Source organism: Silene latifolia, chromosome X, assembly GCF_048544455.1.
Source record: "Silene latifolia isolate original U9 population chromosome X, ASM4854445v1, whole genome shotgun sequence".
NCBI lineage: Eukaryota > Viridiplantae > Streptophyta > Magnoliopsida > Caryophyllales > Caryophyllaceae > Silene > Silene latifolia.
Window position 1 is genome coordinate 50631062 of NC_133537.1, and position 10657 is coordinate 50641718.

A 10657-nucleotide genomic window follows, 5' to 3' on the forward strand; every position below is an offset into this window, starting at 1 on the left:
TTTGGACTGTAATGGAATTACAGTAATTTTTTTTTCAAAAAAAAAAAAAGGTTCAACAATAACAACGGTTATATTTAAATTACCCGTTGTTAATACTTTCAACAACGGTTATAGTTACACTACCCATTGTTAAAACTTTCAACAACGGTTATAGTACCCCTACCCGTTGTCATTGATTTTTTTGACATATTTCATTTTGGTGCAAATTTGGTGAAAATATATTACAACGGGTATATTTTAACCGTTGTAATAAAGTTTTGACAACGGTTGACTTTTATTGACCCGTTGTTATTAACATATAACAACGGTTTTGCTTTGAGAACCCGTTGTCAATAGTTTGTCTTAATAAAAAACTAATATACAAACACATACAGCATACCATACACAAACACACACAACACCAGTTCAACCGTTGGTATCCTGAGTTTATTCTTCTCTCTTCCTCGCTTTCTACATTCTCGTCGCCGGCCGTCGCCCAGTTTCCGACGCCCAGATTCCGTTGCTTTCCCTTATCATCCGGCTCGTTCTCTTTATCATCATCATCATCATCAGGTATGTTCACTTTAGTTTTGTGTTTCGTCATTAGGGTTTTAAGACGATCATCTTTTTTCTTTTTCATGCATCTGTTTGTTTTTCGTCTTCTTTGTTATCTTTATCATCCCGCATCATCTACTTCACTCCTCTTATTAGGGTTTAGGATTTTAGAAGCTCAATCTGTTGTTTTAAATTTTCATTCCTATTAGGGTTTAGGGTTTTAGATAATACTCTGCATGTACGTTGTTAAGTTGTTCATTTCCTATATCATTCATATTTGGGTTTTAGGATTATCATGGGTGAAAAACGGAAAAGAAGTCAAAAGAATAATAAGCCTGGGGATAATAAGTCTGGTGAGAGGGGTGCTACGAAGTGCCCGAGAGCCCTTGCAGCTATAGCCGCTAAAGAACCGATGGAAATAACATGGAGCTCGAAAGGTTTCCCTACTAGTCCAAATGCGGGTTTTTTATCCAGTTTGATTGGATGTTGCACAAGACAGTTTGGTTTGTGCCTATCCATTTAGATGATGTTAGAAATTTGAATCCAAAATTGGCGAAATTATACTTGGCTCGTGTAAAGGAAGCCTTTATTATACCCGATGAAAGCCATTATAAGTATTTAATGCATAAGGCAGCGGATGTCCACAGGCAGTGGAGGTGTGACGTTGCTAGGGATTGGTTGTATGTGGACAAGGCAACGGGGGAGATGCGTAAGAGCCCACCGGCAAACAAGTGTCCCACCATCAGTCAGGAACAATGGGATCTTTTCAAAGAGATGAGAACTACTGAGAAGTTTCAGGTTAAATATCCTCGCCTTTTAACAATTTACCTATCATTTTTTTAATTAATGAGTCCTTTATATAATCTTTTTATTATCTCATCTACTTGCGCTTTTATATAATTATTTGAAGGCCGTTAGCAGAAGAAATCGTGCTAACATTTCATGCAAGAAGGAGAAATGGTATGGTTCTCGAGGCGGTTACAGAAAGATAGAAGAGAACCTCGTAAGTAGCATGCATTATTCCCCGGCCTGTGAGACTTTATTTTTCTAATCACACTAGGACTTGCATTGATACACATTTACATGTATAAATGTTACCATGTTAATGTGTAGGTGGCAAAGGGAGTAACCAACTTGGATCGGCATGTAACTTATAAAGAAGGGCACACGCCTAAAGGATCCCGGTCGTCGCGTGACAAATATGATGAGGAAGTGTTGGCCAACATAGTAATAAGCATTATTTTATTAAGACGAGTTCATTACTAACTTTATTATTTTAGTCACAAATATAATTTGAAGTTTATTTAATATATTATAGGACAACGTATTGAAAGAGGTAGAAGAAGGAAAATTCACTCCCAGTGGTCGTAATGACGTTCTTGCTAGAGCGATCGGCCGACCCGAACATCCAGGTCATTTGAGGGGCGTCCCGTTACAGGTTGGAGTAACGAAATATTATGGGACAACTGCCCCGATAAAGAAGAAAAGGAAGACTAAGTCTGAGAAGGCTGACATGGTACCATTTATTCTATTATTTTCATTTAAGTTCAACTCACATGTTATTGTTGGGATAAACATTGCTGAAATAGTACATTCTTGGCACGCAGCTTCAGTTAATGGCATCCGTACTACTAAAGTTGAATGCTGGAGGCAAGCTTTCCGAAGAAGAAGTGAAGATGATGGAGGATGTCATTTACAAAGGGGGTAATAAGGTACAACAGATTGGTCAAGAGGCCGCTACTACCTTGGCAATACATGAGAAGGAAGTATCGGTCAACGAGATTCAGAAAGATCAGGTACCTAATGCTTCTGAAGTTGTAACAACTAAAGCCGATCAGGTACCTAATACTTCCTTATTTTTCTTTTCTTTTTTTTTGGGTAAGATCAGGGGGTGTGTTCCCTGCTAGCTCTAATGCTATAACTTCTGACATCGTGCCATTGGTTCATTTTATTAGGTAAATAATGGGTCTGAAAAGGAGATGCAACTTGAGAAGACGGCTGATGGAAAACAGCTGATGGGTGAGTGATGTCGTCGGGTCACATCCAATCAAACACATTTATAATACTCAACAAACAACTAGTTAGCGGTAAGTCGAGGTCGATCCATGGGACGGTGTGCTTTAGGTTCTAAGTCTATCTATCTCAATTTATGCTAGTGTCACAATTTGGTTGGGTTTGTAGTTGTGTTCCAGACTAATGCAAACAATAAGGCAAAACAAGCGACAAAAGGAAAGGTGTAAACAAATGATTAAAAGTGCTAGGATATCATGGGGTCATAGAGGATTCATGGTTTTGATCATACAAAAATGTTTACAATCATAAGCAAGCAATTAGTGTTGTGGAGGAACCGAGTTGGTTTATGTCTTACGGTTCTTAGGAAGAGTTGGGTCCCGGAGCCAAATCGATTAGATTGTACAACACCTACAAGTCGACTTACTTTCCTCCTAATCAACTTCTATGCATGGTCTAACAAGACTCGAGTTGGTTTATATCTTACAAGTCAAGTTGAGTAGATAAGAGATGGTTGTAAATGCAAGGATTCATAGGCTTGGCATTTCATCAAACATAACATGTGCATAAAGTTGACATCTCAACAAGCAAGCAATTTAATCATGTGAACATATTAGATTAAGCATGAATCAATCCAATGTTGGTTTCCCTTAATTACCCACTAATCCTAGCTAAGTAACTACTCACTCATCATCATGGGAAACATGTCATTAATGGTGTCAATCATCACAACAAGTATAAACATGATAATAAAATGAAGAAATGAACAATAAAGATTAAAGAGTAAAGGAATTATACCAAACTTAAGGTGATCCAAATAATAATGTAAAGACTAATAGAAGAACTTGATGATTGATGGAAGGTTGTCAATCTCCCAATAATAACCCAATAATCTTCAATTACCCAATAATAAATAAACTTGAACAATAATTAAAGAGAGATTAATGTGTAATTTGTGGAAAGATTAAAGAGTAATCTATTCTAATCTACTCCTAATCTAATCTAAAGAAGGATATTCTACTCTAAAAACTTGTTTTAAAGGATTATTACAAATGGGGTATTTATAGTGGAAATTAGGTGGATGCATTAGGGTTAACTAAGGGCTAAACTAGTAATTACACTTTTGAGATTTGAGAAGGAAGACTCCGGTATTTTTCTAAGGAAGGTCGTCTTTCACGGAGCTTGAAGAACACAAAAATTGCTGTAAAGGAATCCGTGCGTATTGGAGTCGGGACGGGCGGATTCTGACTGGGGAAAAACGGGCGGATTCAGTTGAATCCGGGCGGATTCTGAAAATGCAATCCGGGCGGATTTGGGAGAAGACGCACGGATTGTAGTTCACGTAGAAAGGAAAAGTTTCCTGTCCAGGAATACGCCCGTCCCGAGCGAAATATGGGCGTCCTGGTGTTGGAGCTGTGTCCTCCAGTTAGTGCGGATAACGTCATTGCACATACACTTGTACGGACAAGTGGGTGCTTGTTGGGGCTGGTGTCCTTAACAGTTAGTGCAAGGACTTATAAATCTCTAAAAGGAACAAAGGGTATACTTTTGTATCATTATCAGTTGATCCACGTTTATCAATAACGGTTGGCTTGCTAGATAAGTTTGACGTTATTGTCATACAGATGGCGGTGATCAACTGGTCCCTAAAAGTCACACCTATAGGATACGTTTGAGAGATGTGACGGTATGAAAATACAGTCATGTAGATGCCAAAATTGACTAACCAGTTAGTCCGAGTTTTTTGACTAATAATAAGTCAAAATGTGATGTTGAGATATTTTATTTAATACGGATTAAATAATAATGGCTAAGGCGAATTAAGCAGTTAATTCGTAAATTGAATATAAGCGTTTTATATTTAATTAAATGTATATTGAATATAATTATACAATATAAGCGTTTTATATTTAATTAAATGTATATTGAATTTAATCAAATGGCTGGTTCTACTGATAACCCAATGCCAAGTGCCACATTGGACCGTGAGTCCTGGCTTCGGATCTTCATGAATCAGATGAATCAGTCTACTCGACTGAAGAATGATGGATCAAACTTCGGAGACTGGGAGGCGGCATTACGGAATGCTGCCGCTGGCGACGGAAGCTCAAATATCTATTAGAGCCCCTCCCGCAAAACCCAGTCCCACGGCTAGAGAGTCTTTGAAATCACCAAGTTTAATGATTTACGTATGGAAGCGGGTGCGATTAAAAACGTACTCATTTTTGCAATGGAATCCAATTTGCAGAAACGCTTCATAGCCCATGGTGCGAACAAGATTTTCACCACGCTCACCAAGGAATTCTCGAAAGCACCGAGAATCGTGACCTATGAGCATACCACTCGCTTCTTTGATGCGAGACTCCAGAAGGGCCAACCAGTTAGCCCACACATTCTCAGCATGATTGAGAATGTCGAGAAGCTGGAGACCTTTGATTGTAACATCAGCGAGAACATTGTTATCGACCGCATGCTTCATTCACTCCACGATGGTTTTTCGCAATTTAGAGCGAATTACTATATGAATGATTTGAAGAAAACCCCACATGAACTGCACTCCCTTCTCGTACGGGCACCGAGAAGGACATGAAGTTCAGTGGGAGCTTGAAACAGGATGTTCTCGTTGTGTCAAACAAGGGGAAAGGTAAGGGCAAAGCTCGGGCAAACCTAGCAGCTTGGTTAAACCGAAGTTCAAGAAGTCGGGTTCGGATAAGAGTGGGCCTGGTGAGTCGAGCACCTCATCAGGCGCGACAAAGAGCAAGAATGAAAACATGGAGTGCCATCATTGCCACAAGACTGGGCATTGGAGGCGTACATGTCCTGTTTATCATGAGGACTTAAAGGCAGGTCGTGTTAAACCTGTTGGTATGTCTTCTCTCTCTTCTACTTTTATTCATATGATTGAGATTAACCACGCAAGTTACGGAACTTGGGTACTTGATACTGGTTGTGGTTCTCATCTGTGTAATCATGTGCAGGGGCTCCGAAACATCGAACCCCTCGTAAAGGGTGAGGTGGACCTGCGTGTTGGGAATGGAGCAAGAGTGGCTGCCATCTCAAAGGGGACATATGTGATCCAGCTTCCTAGCGGATTTGAGTTGTCATTATATGATTGCTATTATGTACCTAGTCTTTCGAAAAACATTATTTCGGCCGCACTTGACAAACTTGGTTTTTCATTTGTAATAGAGAATAATAGTTGCATTTTCTCTTTACACAATATGATTTATGGCAAGGCAGTCTCCATGAACGGAATTTATGTTTTAGATCAGACCACAGAAATATTACACGTAATTAATAAAAAGTTAAAGGTTGGTGACAAAGATCAAACGTATCTATGGCACTGCCGTATGGGACACATTAATGAGAAACGCGTAAAACAGCTCATTAAAAATGGAGCTATCTCGGCCTTTGATTTTCAATCATTTGGCACGTGTGAATCATGTCTCATCGGCAAGATGACTCGGATTTCCTTCAAAGGTGTTGGAATGCGCGCTGCTGACCTATTAGGACTCATACACACGGATGTATGTGGACCTATGTCAATCACCGCACGAGAAGGCTATAGGTATTTCATCACTTTCACGGACGATTTAAGTAGATATGGCTATGTCTACTTAATGAAGCACAAAAGTGAATCCTTTGAGAAATTCAAGGAATACCAAAATAGGGTACAGAACCTATTAGGTAAAAAGATTAAAACACTACGTTCAGATCGTGGTGGCGAGTATCTTTCTCACGAGTTTGATCAACACCTCAAAGACTGTGGGATTGCCTTACGTTAACTCCACCGGAACACCTCAATTGAATGGTGTGTCCGAACGGAGAAATCGAACTTTACTTGATATGGTTCGATCCATGATGAGTCACACCGTGTTGCCTGACTCATTATGGGGTTATGCTCTTTCGTCATTTGCTCTAATACTTAACCGAAGTCCGTCTAAAGCTGTTGACAAGACTCCATATGAACTATGGAAGGGAACGGTCCCTAACTTGTCCTTTATACGGGTTTGGGGCTGCGAGGCTTATGTCAAGTGGAGACACGAGGATAAGCTCGGCCCGCGATCGGTCAAGACGTACTTTATAGGTTATCCTAAAGGAACACTTGGTCATTACTTCTATTCGCCAACCGAACAACGTGTTTTTGTTGCGGCTAGTGCGACATTCTTAGAGAAGGAATTTCTCGAGAATGCAAAGAGTGATAGAACCTTCGACCTGTCGGAGATTCCAGAACCAAATACCGAGAAACTATTGGAGGAACCTATTCCTTCAATCCCGGCTGCGGTTAACATTCCTGAGGAACCTAGGAGGTCGGGAAGAGTCTCTATTCCTCCGGACAGATACATTGGTATGGTCGAGGAACATGACATAGATGACGTTCTACTCTTAACGAGTAGTGAACCCGCAACCTATAAAGGTGCCATGACTAGTTCTGACTCAAAGCTATGGCTTGAGGCCATGCAATCCGAGATGGACTCTATGTATGAGAACAACGTGTGGGATCTTGTTGACTTACCTGCTAAGGTTCGTCCCCTTCAATGCAAATGGCTTTACAAGATAAAGCATTCTGTGGAAGGTCAACAAGATATCTACAAAGCACGACTAGTTGCTAAAGGTTTCACCCAAGTGCCAGGTTTGCACTACGATGAGATTTTTGCACCCGTAGTCATGCTGCGTTCCATTCGGATTATCTTAGCGATTGCCTTTTTTTCATGACTATGAAATTTGGCAAATGGACGTGAAAACCGCCTTCTTAAATGGCTTTTTGGAGGAAGAGTTGTACATGGTACAACCCGAAGGTTTCATCGATCCGAACATCCTAAGAAAGTGTGCAAGCTTAAGCGTTCCATTTATGGACTTAAGCAAGCATCAAGGAGTTGGAATCATCGCTTCGACCAAGTGATAAAAGAAAATGGATTCACTCGATCAGTCGAGGAACCATGTTTATATATCAAGTCGAGTGGGAGCAAGATTGTCTTCCTAATATTGTATGTTGACGACATACTCCTGATTGGGAATGACATACCTCTCTTAACTTCGGTGAAAGTATGGTTGAAAAACCATTTCCAGATGAAAGATCTGGGTGAGGCACAAAGAATTCTGGGCATCCGTATCTATCGAGATAGATCACGACGGATGTTATCTCTCGATCAGAGTCTTACATAGACAAAGTCCTAGAGAGATTCAGCATGACTAACTCCAAGAAGGGGTTTCTTCCTATGACTCCAGGGGTGCATTTGAGCAAGTCTCAGTCACCAGAGACACCGGAAGAGAAAGAGCGCATTACACGGATTCCTTATGCTTCAGCAATAGGATCTATCATGTATGCCATGATATGCACACGTCCCGACGTGGCATATGCATTGAGTATGACAAGTCGATTCCAACAGCATCCAGGTGAATCACATTGGCTGGCTGTCAAGAACATTATTAAGTACCTACGGAGGACTAAAGATTGGGCATTGACTTATGGAGGCGATCAAAAGCTATGCGCAACCGGTTACGCAGATGCTAGCTTCCAAACGGATCGTGATGACTCGAAATCTCAGTCTGGATTCGTTTTTACTCTTAATGGCGCCGTGATCGGTGGAAGAGTTCGAAACAAATGTTAAGAGATTCTACGATCGAGTCCGAGTACTATGCCGCGTACGAAGCTACAAAGGAAGCGATATGGATGCGTCAATTCTTACATGGGCTATCTGTTGTGCCTAGTTCGAATGACCCGATCACCATCTATTGCGACAATAGTGGTGCCATCTTCCAAGCTAAGGAGCCAAAGTCTATCAACAAGTCTAGACATGTACAACGGAAAGCTCATCTAATCCGAGATTACGTGGAGCAAAAGGAAGTAGTGATAGAAAAGATTGCTACAGATGATAACATAGCAGATCCTCTCACTAAAGCATTTCGACAAGATAAGCATGAAGGGCACGTTAATTCCATGGGAATTAAACGTGTTCCTAAGTTGTAGTACTCTTTTATGGATTAGATTCATTCGCTTTTGTACTCTATACAACATCATCGTTTTGATATTTATATATTTTGTTTTTCATGTGGATTTGTACGACAAATTTTGAACACCACAAAGTGAACTGAACGAACATTATATTTTTCAGTCCTTAATTGCCCACATGAGCTGATAACTCGGGCAATTATTTTGTGACGTTGGTTGATGGTGGGTTCAACTAGCCATAAGTCAACAAAGTTGGTGACCAATCACGAGGCGATTTATACGGATATTTCGTAGGACACAATTGTGACATCGACGTGGAGTCCTAAATGTTTTATAACATTCGGTGCCGGTCGTGGATAGGACCTCCATGGTGATCCTAAGAGTCGATTCTTTTGACTATCGACTGTCTCTTGAGACTAAGGCGGATTTTGGGTGACTTTGGTTTCTTTCTCACGGTCATCCGTAACAGGGGGCCAAGTAGATTGTTTCGGGTCATTTCATGCGTGCTTAGATCGGAAGGAGTTCGAGTTGAAGGAAATATTCAGCCTTTATCGGGTACTCGATATTTCTCAGGGCCACTCGAGGAGTCAGAATCGAAATGCATGGCCATGCTCGGATACGGATTCGTTTTATCGGTTAAGTTACTCTCTAGTCGGGGAAACCACTCTAGATCCAGATCGATTGTAAAATACGACCTTTGTGGATCCAGATCTGCAAATTGTTTTACATTGAGTGGGAGAAATTTTAAATGAATATGAGAATCGGTTATCGCACATACACTTGTACGGACAAGTGGGAGTTTGTTGAGCTGTGTCCTCCAGTTAGTGCGGATAACGTCATTGCACATACACTTGTACGGACAAGTGGGAGCTTGTTGGGGCTGGTGTCCTTAACAGTGCAAGGACTTATAAATCTCTAAAAGGATCAAAGGGTATACTTTTGTATCATTATCAGTTGATCCACGTTTATCAATAACGGTTGGCTTGCTAGATAAGTTTGACGTTATTGTCATACAGATGGCGGTGATCAACTGGTCCCTAAAAGTCACACCTATAGGATACGTTTGAGAGATGTGACGGTATGAAAATACATTCATGTAGATGCCAAAATTGACTAACCGGATTAGTCCGAGTTATTTGACTAATAATAAGTCAAAATGTGATGTTGAGATATTTTATTTAATACGGATTAAATAATAATGGCTAAGGCGAATTAAAGCGATTAATTCGTAAATTGAATATAAGCGTTTTATATTTAATTAAATGTATATTGAATATAATTATACAATATTGTCTTTGTCGGACATGTATTAATAATTCAACTAATCCGTATTATTAGTTGATGCTTTAATATCCGATAACCGATGATGATTTATAATGAAAACGCGTCATATACATTTAGAATTTAACGAACCGGACCACGAGTTAAAACCAAGAGGAAGTGGAAGCCCACTTCCCCTTGTGGGTTTCGGTTTTGCCGAATGAGAGGGAACAAAAGGGAGAGTTTCTCCTCCCTTCTAACTTAATCATTTCATTTGTAAAAATTCTAGGGTTTTTGAGAAAGTGCCTCTCAAAAATTCGGATCTCTCATCCAACCAAAACTCACAAAACAATCCTCTCAATATTGCAAGGCAATTAGAGGATTCATTCTAGCACAAGGGCATTTCTCAGACAATCTTGGGTGCATCATTTAGGAGGAGGTCTACTTTGATCTCTCATTGCCTTATTGCACTAGGACCGAAGGTTATTCCTTGATCTTTATCGTTTCATTATGTTTTTCGTTTTATGACTATAAATTACATATAAAATTTGCGTTATAATCCTTCATATTATGGGTTTTATACGGATATTACCCCACACCTGGGCGTCAACCCGAGCGGGTTGAATTTGACCCGAGCGGGTTGAGCTGTATCTTGAGCTCGGATTGTAAAACGGGCGTCATTTTCTCATCCGGACTCCTATTGGAGTGATTCAAAAGCCTAGATCACTTGTGTTTTCGACGTCGTTCCATCTAGCATATTTTCAGAGCCAAAGGAGCAACTCTTCATTTGGGTTCCGAGCAATTTCTTCATGCAATGCCTTCCTTCTCGTCATCCTTGCTTTTAACCTTAAGAGCCTTCTATAAACTCTTTATTCCTACATACTTGGCCATCATTCTTGC